Raw genomic sequence first — 9,989 nt, forward strand, 5'->3', positions numbered from 1 at the left:
TAACTCTGTTACAACTTCTGGGGGTCCCTGGAACAAAGTATTTTCAGATGGGGGTCCACGGCCAAATACATATAATTTTTTGAGAACCACTGATATTATAGCAACATACGTTGTTTTTTTTAACTGTTAGGATTTTGAAGACATTTGTAGAAAAGCAAAAAAAATGAGTTACAAATGTTAATAATATTTAGACCCACGACTTTTCCCAAAAATAGCAGATCTACAAGCACTCGGTGCCACGCTATGAGCTTGTATATCTGCTATTTTTGAATAGCCCAAAGGCATCTAAAAAATGACACAGATGGGTTCCCGGTCTGAATAGGTTAATATTTATATAACACGGGCCTCTGCGTGGTAACATTTTTATAAGCTATGATGGAAACATCCACAAGCAAAAGACCCGGGGCGGCTTTTTAACGAAGCACCTATGGTTCCACCCTCATAAATAAACAATTAATTTCAGAAATAGAGGAGTCTTTATACTGTGCCTGAACGGCAGTACAGAGATCACACACAATCTACCTGAAGAAAGGTCTGTCACACTGATGTAAACACAGGCACTTTTATCAACATATAGAGCACATATTTTAGTCAATCATTCTGCTTCAAGACACAAGTCCTCTCTTGACCGTCACACCTGGGTTTGCTTAACTCTCACCATCACTGTATTTTCACATACGCCGTAAAATCCTGAGTGTCCATTTAACTTTGACAGTGTGAAAAATAGACCTGTAAGGGTCCTACACTCTCAGAGTTAAATTGACACTCGTGGTTTTCGCAGTGTAATACTGACATTTGCAAAAATAAATAAACTGCCTCTGCACATGTTGGCTTTCTGCTACGGGGTTTTTATTTTTGATGTCAAATTCAGCTTTAGAGCTTTAGAGCTCCATGATAGACGTGGAGGAGGTCCTGCAGCAAGTGGCTTTCAACTCACAGCAGCAAATCTCACATCAAGAAGAGAGAACGGTGAGGAAAAGGCATGAAACGCACAAAGAGAAGTAAACATCCAGCAGGGCCACTGGAAAGAGGGGAACAAACGAATGATTGGAAGACTTTTTTGTAGACCAGAGGTCTCATGATGCTCCCCTGGGCACTGCAGCTGTCAGGAGAACCTCTCCTCCAGCGTTTTCTCTCAGGCTCCTCAAACCCCCCCCCCCACCCCCAGCCTCCCCCTCAGTCCCAGAGGAGGGCCAGAGGATAAGACCGGTGGTTGTGCCGGGGCGATGGAGGTGGGAGCGAACGGAGGGGATGTGGAGGCTGAGACGAGGGGGATGTGGGAGGCCGAGGTGAGCAGCGAGTGGTAACCCTTATGAAAACACCGCCTTTGAACGCTGTTTACCTCCGAGCCCCGTATTGAGTCATGAATCTGTGGCAGAGGCCTCTCTCCGCCGACACGTCAAATACGGTGAGGTAAGTTAAGTTTCTTGTTGCATTCATTACTCCGTTACTTCCCTCCAGTGTCCCACGCTTATACCAACCCCCCCTCACCCCCTCACCCCCCACCCCCCCCCGCCATCCCCAAAGCGTGGAGCAGCTCGGGCGGCCATGAATGGGGCATTGTGATGCGTCTACCGTCACGGCGGTGAATGTTTTCACTTCCATTTGATCCCGTCGGCGAGGCTGCTAATTGGGTAAGCGTGTTCCCAGGTCACCGGGAGGTTTCTCTTTCCATAAATACAAGAGAGAACCGGCGAGGGCTTCCACAGATGTTGCTGTGCTTCCCGCCCGCTTCCAAGTCGGGTCAGAGCGGCTTCAGGCAGTCGATGTAATTTATTGTGTCTAAAGACCTCAGTCCAAGATTTTTCCCCTCTCACTCTGTTTCTCCCTCTCCTCTTCCCTCTGAAGACTGCATTTTATCTACCCAGATACTCTGTGTTACTGCGCTGAGGGGACCACTGTCCTCCACTTGTTAGCCACAGACTTAAACTGGAGCATGTAGACCCAGTCGCCCCTTTCGAGACCGCAGGTGTCGCGATGACATGGATGGACATGATGTTACTCTCGAGTGTACTCGCTCCAAACGCAGTCCGGAGGCCTGTGACAGGTCCCAGTGATGTTATTTTCCGTGTTAGTGTCTGCCGATGACAGAATTTATGGAGGCCAAGGTCTTATTTGTTTGTATTTTGTCATGGAATTTACATTTCCTCTCCTCTGCGCAAGGCCTCAGGACGACCTCGTCTGCCAGCGTTTAAATGCTCGGCCCGGAGCAGGCAGTCGAGACAGGGCTCACATTCATGTTTACTTCGCATAAAATGGCAATTTGTAAACTTTTAGTTTACAAAGTGAACGGCCACGCATGTACCTGGTTGGTGGTGAACCAGCAGCACCATACACTGTGTTTATAAGCTCAAATTCAGAATTGTAAAACCGGAGACTAATTCAGACCTGCAGTAATCGACAATGAGATTGATCTTGCATATTATTCGCATATAATGCTATAGTCCACAAACGCAAATGACACAGAGCTCTCTGGATATGACAAGGTCAGTGTGTGTGTGTGTGTGTGTGTGTGTGTGTGTGTGTGTGTGTGTGTGTGTGTGTGTGTGTGTGTGTGTGTGTGTGTACTTGTATTACTCGTGAGGGCGAAAATGTGTGTTCCTCACATAGATCACATTTGCAAACAAATGTTGGACATGAAACCAGTTGATTGGGGTCAGCATGTCAAATTGCGGACCATTTGACAAATTGCTGGACCCAATTCGATTTGACTGAAGTTTCATATAGGGTTGCGGTGGGGGTTTGGGTTGGGGTATGGGTAAAGGGATATGGAATGAATCAATGCAATGTCCCCAAAAGTTTCCAAAACCAACATCTGTTCCCGTGTCCGTGTGAGCAGGTGTATTGGATAGATAGTCTTGGGTGTGTTCTACTATTGTCACCTGCACAGTAAAATCAGTGTTAATTTAAGTTTTGAGAGTGTAAACATTTACCCAAATGGACCCATATTTGGATCCGTTTTACTACTACTAACACTGAGGAATTGAGTGTGCACTTCACTTAGTGACTGAGAGATTCTTTAACAAAAATAGCTAATAAGGACATGCCCAAAACAGGGATGCCAGGAACAGATGTTTTGTTGTCTGTTTTTGTGTTTCTCCCCACTGCTGTTTCCTTTCCTCTACTCAGGTCAGCCCATCAAACTCTGCCAAACCACCCGGTGGTGAGGCAGGTCCTCCAACCTCCAGTCCATCCAATCACATCCAACCACTACCAACATAAAGCACTAGTGCACCTGCAATCGGCCTTTTTCCCTTTTGACTGCCCTCCAGCTTGCTTTTGTTGTTTGTTGCACAGACTATGTTTAAGTCAGTTCGTCCCGTCTCTTATGTGGTTTATTTTAGGATAGGTAAGACCCCTTGACATTTCACACATAGGAGTTTTATGTTAAGCACACTAAGTTTAAGTTTAGAGGTGAGTGCCAACCCACTGTACTTTTTTGTTCGTTAGTTCGTTCAGTAGGTTTTTGTTTTCTATTGCTTTGTTTAGAGAAGCTGTTTTCTTTGTTCAGTAAGTGGGTTTTTGGTTTTGTTAATTACTTTGATTAAGCACTCACCAATCCTTTCCCCTGTTTGCTTTTGTTTGGCGCCAGACACGATCATGTCGTAAATAAACACTTTTCCTTTCCTTTTCCATTTATTTTTCACTGGATATACGTCCCTTCCCCTCTAGACCACCAGGCTGGGATGTAATGATTAAAGTGATTAAGAGACCTGTGGGCACAGTGAGCCAAATGGCATCGATCATCCAAAATATATAAATATTGTAAGATGAAGGTGATTGTAAGTGATTAAAAATGTTCCAATCCTGTTGGTGCGTGTTTCCATTCCAGACAGAAATGCACTTTCAGTAGTGCAGAACTACACAAGCTGAAAAAAGACCAGGTTCACTTCTTAGACCGAAGAAGTGAAATATTCTCCTCTCCTGGCTGGCAGCATCACAAGAGCTGAATTGCTCCACAGACCCAGGATCTTTGCAAGAAAGCTCCTCAACACCAACTCTTCCTGATGGTCTGATGGCGCCACCATGTGGCAGGGAGAGAGCTTTACCAATAAATCAAAGGCATTATCTGTTGGCCTGTGTCAATATCCAACTCCAATGTATCGATTAAGGATTAAGATTTAGCTTAAAATGCACTGAAATGTTAATTAAAAATGCTTCATGTGTCCTCATCTTGCTTAGTACTACGCAATGTTTCAACATTATCTATATACATTTGTTCATTGAAGTGGATACCTACGCAGAGCTCTATGACAAAAGGACCTCTTCCCCAAGTGATTAATTTATGTAACAATGGGAATTGGGAATTCTTTAGAAGGAAGACTCTGCAAAATATGCTATTTTCATGTCAAAAGGATGCAACATAAACTACATCAGGCATGCAAACTGGTTAGGGGGGGGGGGCGAGAAGGGGAGAAATAACACAAATGTTCACCCATTTTCAACCCATCTTTGTACAATCGGTCCTCACTAATGCTCATAAGAGATGGCACCATTTATGTCTACTCTGTCTCAGAGGAGAGTTGTCGAGAGTTCAGAAACCTGCCTACTAATGGCATCACTGGTAGGCAGGTTTGGTCAAACAAGATTTCAATCTCTTTTGTTTAACTGCAGAAACCATGCCTGTCTGTGGGAGTGTGTATGTCGTGTGACTGTCCCGGGCATAACTCTGACAACCGTCTGACCGACTGACTGACCTGTGTGTCACTGATGACCCAGGGGTGTGCAATAATAATTGGGAATTAGGTCGGAACAACAGCTTCGGAGAAGCAAAGAATCCACAAATATATGTATCCGCCTGTCCAGGGTTCTGTGGAGGATGGACTGAATCTCTGCGCTTCTGTGGGGGGGGGGAGGGGGGTGTAGGCATCGGCTTCCCTGATTGGCCAATCCGAACCATAGGCTCCCAGGATTGGCTGAGCTTTGTGTCACATTTGTGCCGCTGCACCAACGCCTATAAGTGGTTCACAATGGAACTCTGCGGGTCATCTGTCTCTCATTTATGCCCATGTACATCATCAACACGACATCATCTGACGACAACAGGGATCTCCATATTTGGTTGATCTGTCATGAATTTTGGTGGATACCACACTGTATACACGGGTAAAACGGGTACTCTTGACGACAAGTATAATGGGTAATGCATAAAAGGGTGGTGCATGCATTCCCAACATGCATCTTTCCCGACTCGCATCGTTCCCGAGTAGGGAAAATAGCAGATCTACAAGCTCATCGCGACACGTTGTGAGCTTGTAGATCTGCTATTTTCAAATAGAATCTTGGGGGGAACTTACAATAAGCAGACCTGGCAACACTGGTGGGGGTGACAGGGAAGTATAGAGATTGGGGTAGACAGACCAGAGCCTTATATACGTATATGACTCTGGTATGAACATTATTCAGGTATCCTATATTATCAAATAATCATAGCTACATTAACCCATTGAGACCTGAAGCCGATTCTATATGTCTCCTAAATCTCAACAGTTTTCTGAAAAACGTATGTTTCTATATCAGTGGTGCTCCATCTTTTTCATGTCAAGGACCCCCAAAATGATATGTATTTGGCCGCGGACCCCCATCAAAATATTTTGTTCCAGGGACCCCCCAGATGCAAAGATTTGAGTTAAAAATGTTCGCTTTAAAAATATATATATTCAAAGATTTGCACACATTTTCACGATTTTTCAAAAATAGCAGATCTACAAGCTCGTAGCGCGGCACTCGGTGCCGCGCTATGAGCTTGTATATCTGCTATTTTTGAATAGCCCAAAGTGTAAAATAATGCTTTTTAGCTCAAATCTCACAGTTCCAGGTCTTAATGGGTTAAAAAACATGGTTGCATCAACAGCATGAGAGACAAATATATACTTCATCCATCATCTCTAAATCTGTGTGCAGTGCAGGAAAACGATATTACAGTAGTAATAGGAGTACTTCAGTAGTTGGCAACAGCTCAGATTCTTCCTCACCTGCGATCACGCGCTCGTCCAGGGCAGTGTGGCAGAAGCTGCATGCATGTCCAAAGTTTTTCTGGGGAACACGAACCACCAAAATACATCAGTGGAGCCGGGAAAAGGTCAGGTTCCTGCAACAGTTCACAAAAAACAGACAAGGTGGTGATTTTGTGTACACTTCATTCAATAAATACACACGGACGCGGTTGCGAAGTTTGCTTTATTCCTCACTTAATGACAGTGCATAAATTCTGCAGAGTTTCCATCGACACAAACTTGTTGTTACCATTAGCAACCACAGGGCGGCAGGCTGGGCATACAGTATACAAACAGTGACACACAGTATTTTATGAATGATGGAATGGCTGACACACACACACACACACACACACACACACACACACACACACACACACACACACACACACACACACACACACACACACACACACACACACACACACACACACACACACACACACACACACACACACACACACACACACATTAAAAACAACATTTCCCGGGTATCCAGCCTTTCACTCTCAGGTTTCCTCAGCTGTAGAATTCCGTGCCTGAGTTGTTTGAAGATTAAGAATGACAGAATTGGAATGACAGACTTTGAGAAAAAGCATTGTTTTCATGACTTTGTCATTATTAAGCATTTGTTTGTTCTTGTATCAATGTCTCAGAGCTGTCAGAGTAATATTTTTGGAAACTAAACCCCACAGCCCTGGGTTTCATGTTTTTGGAAGTTCATTCAAGGAAATGTTGGCTGTCACTGGTAAGTGGTAAACATCTCAAGGCTTGAATAAAATTATGCAAAGACGCTGCTATCCTGATTCATGTGCAAGAGACTAATATGTGGCTTTATTCATATACATTCATATTTAGGCTACATTTATATCATATGGATCAAAATGATTCAACTTTTACCTTTGTTAAATTCAATAACAGACCAACTTGTTGTATTTTTGTTTTCGAGTAGGCCTACCTCAAATGAGAAGGGCCTAGGTCTCAAAATATAAATGATGGATATCTCAGAATAATGAGAACCTTTCTCAAATCTCAGAATAATCACAAACGTTCTCAAATGAATGACTTAAAATTGAGAAACTCTTTCAAAATAATGAGAAACTTTATCAAAATGATGACTTAGTAGTAGTACTAGGCCTCTTAAAATAATGGGAAACTTTCTCAAAATAATGAGTCGATAACGTTTCTGACGCCGACCATATGACTTATAGCATTGGTTCTCAAAGTGGGGTCCGGGGACCCCCAGGGGTACTTGAGGGGGTTCCAGGGGGTCCCCAGCTAAATGATGGACAAGAACCAAATGGTCCATTTGGTTCCATTTGTACACTCTGAGTTAAATTAGCACTGCTTTTACAATATGAATTGGGGTACCAGAGGTATAAATGCCATTAAATGGGGGTCCGTAGCCTAATGCATGTTAAACTGGGGGTCCTTGAAATTAAAATGGTTGAGAATCACTGCTAGAGAGCCATAAAAACCTTCTCTTATTGGGGTCCCTGGCTTATCTTTTCAAATGGGGGTCCGTGGGGTAATAAGTGTCAATTTGGGGGTCCTTGACATGAAAAAGTTTGAGAACCACTGACTTATAGAATCTTTTTATCTTTTTCCAACACATTGGTGGAAATGGCAGGCTTCCATAAGTGTACAGACAGTATATATTCTCTGACGTGCCTATAAAAGCACAAACAGCATAGGTTGTTGGTTCAAACATCACAGCAGCTTTTATAGAAGACGTTATATGAAGAAACAACATTGTTTTATGACAATGATAGACCCTCCCTTTTCACGGCTGACATTCTGATTGCTAACCACAACCAGAATAGGTCACGGTGGGCTGTGGGTGTGTTTCATTTAAGTCATTCATTGGTTCTCAAAGTGGGGTCCGGGGACCCCCATGACATGAGTCCTTGAGGGGGTTCTAGGGGGTCCCCAGCAAAATATATATATATATATATATATATATATATATTTTTTTTATATATTATTTATTTAAACAGCATACAATACATTTTAACCACTTTAATCATATTTTATTTTTGGCTATTCAAAAATAGCAGCGCTTGTATATCTGGTATTTTTTAGGGGGGAAAAAATAACATTTTCAGATGGGGGTCCGCGGCCATAAATATATCAATTTGGGGGTCCTTGGCACAAAAAGGTTTGAGAACTACTGATTTAAGTTACCTGCTGTGTGCCAGCTTTGACACACAGCTGCCAGCCTACAGTTAATTAAGGTGGCAGTGTGGCACACAGAAACATAAACAGCCCGCCAATATCTAACTACATTTATAACTCTCCAACATTCTGTCTGTCTGTCTGTCTGTCTGTCCGGAGAAGTAGCCTACCGTAGTCTATATTAAATTAAAGACGATATTTCCCAAACAAACCTTCTTACGTTCCTGACTTTGGTGACCAGCAGAGACCACATAAACTAGAGGCCACAAGTTTGTTGTCTACTCTTCATCAAGTGCCGCTAGCCATCATCCTCCCGGGCCATGGGATCTAACCACGGGACTGAAACATTAGCGTTGCCAGATTTTGTGAGAGAAATAAGCAACCAGGTCTATGAAAACAAGCCCAAAAGAAGTGATTGGGCCAGATGAGTCTGTCTTGAACAAACTAAAATATGTCTAAAACCTCAGCAATGCAACAAAATAACTCCTCATCTAAGCAGTAGCAGTGATGTTAGGTTTTCAATGTAGTTAGTGGGTGTCAGGACCCAGGAGTGGACATTTGAATGGGTCCCAGCCCAGGGACATTTTGTGATTCTATGAGTCCTAATAAAATAAAAACGTTTCCCCATTCAAGGCGCATGCATTGTTTTCAAGGCAAAAACAAAGCATGTCACTCTTTGCCTTTCAAGAATATTCAAGGCAAAAAAGTACCATATGTCACTGCTATGTGCTAAATCATACATGGGCAACTGGCGCCCCGGGGGCCACATGCGGCCCCCACCTTCACTTAATGCGGCCCGCAGGTTAATATCGGAATACTGATATATTATTGATTTCAGCTGTTACAATTCCAAACATGCAAACATGACCCGCTTCAATTACTTCAGTCTAAATCAGTAGCTTATTGACTAGTATTAAAATTCTGTCATTTTTATGTCCAATGTATTTGTATTTAAGTTCAAAAAGATACACTTAGAACATAAGTATAACTAAATGCATTTGAAATTTAATGAAAGTTTTACTTTTACTCAGAATTCCAGTTTAAAAAGAAATCACACTTTGTGTGACATAGAATGACGAAGTACGGAAAAATACGGAGATAAGAGGTTTCTGCCCGACAGTATATGCAACGTGGCCCTCTGGAGTGAGTGTGGAAATATAGTGGCCCTCTCCATCATCAATGTTGCCCACCCCTGTGCTAAATACTAGTGCTAGCCTAAACTCCAGTGAGATTTATAGTTTAAAACTCTCTAAAGCAGGGGTTTTCAACTGATTGTGAACCAGGGACCACCACCCTGATTAAGAATCAACCTGGGGACCACTGTTGTGTTGGGTGAGATTAGAGCTTTGCTAACACTTGCTACTGTATGCATGCATTCCATGATGATACATCCCACTGTTTCTCAACCAGTGGCCATGACACATGCAATTATATTGCCACATTTCCTAATAATGATGACTCCATCAGGCAATCCGGTACACTTCCCCTTCTTGAGATTCACTGTTCCATGGAACAAGAAGAAAAAAACATATCGCAACATGGTCAGGAACCATAAGTGGTCCACGGACCACCTGTTGAAAACCCCTGCTCTAAAGGGATTTAAAATGTTGTGCTTACCTCGACAACAAGAGTTGTCCCTATCTACTTCAATGGACTACTTTGTTTGGGCTGTTTGCTGGATTCTTTTTTTCACAGGCACACGCTACAGGGAACATTGGATTGGATTCCTTCTTTGACGAATACAACGTGTGGCCCATTGCATATTAGGGGGGAAAACAACAACCAGCAAACTTAAAAGTAACTTGTACTTTTCAGCCT

The sequence above is a fragment of the Gymnoscopelus braueri genome (assembly GCF_963280865.1).
Source record: "Gymnoscopelus braueri genome assembly, chromosome: 16".
NCBI classification, from domain to species: Eukaryota; Metazoa; Chordata; class Actinopteri; order Myctophiformes; family Myctophidae; genus Gymnoscopelus; species Gymnoscopelus braueri.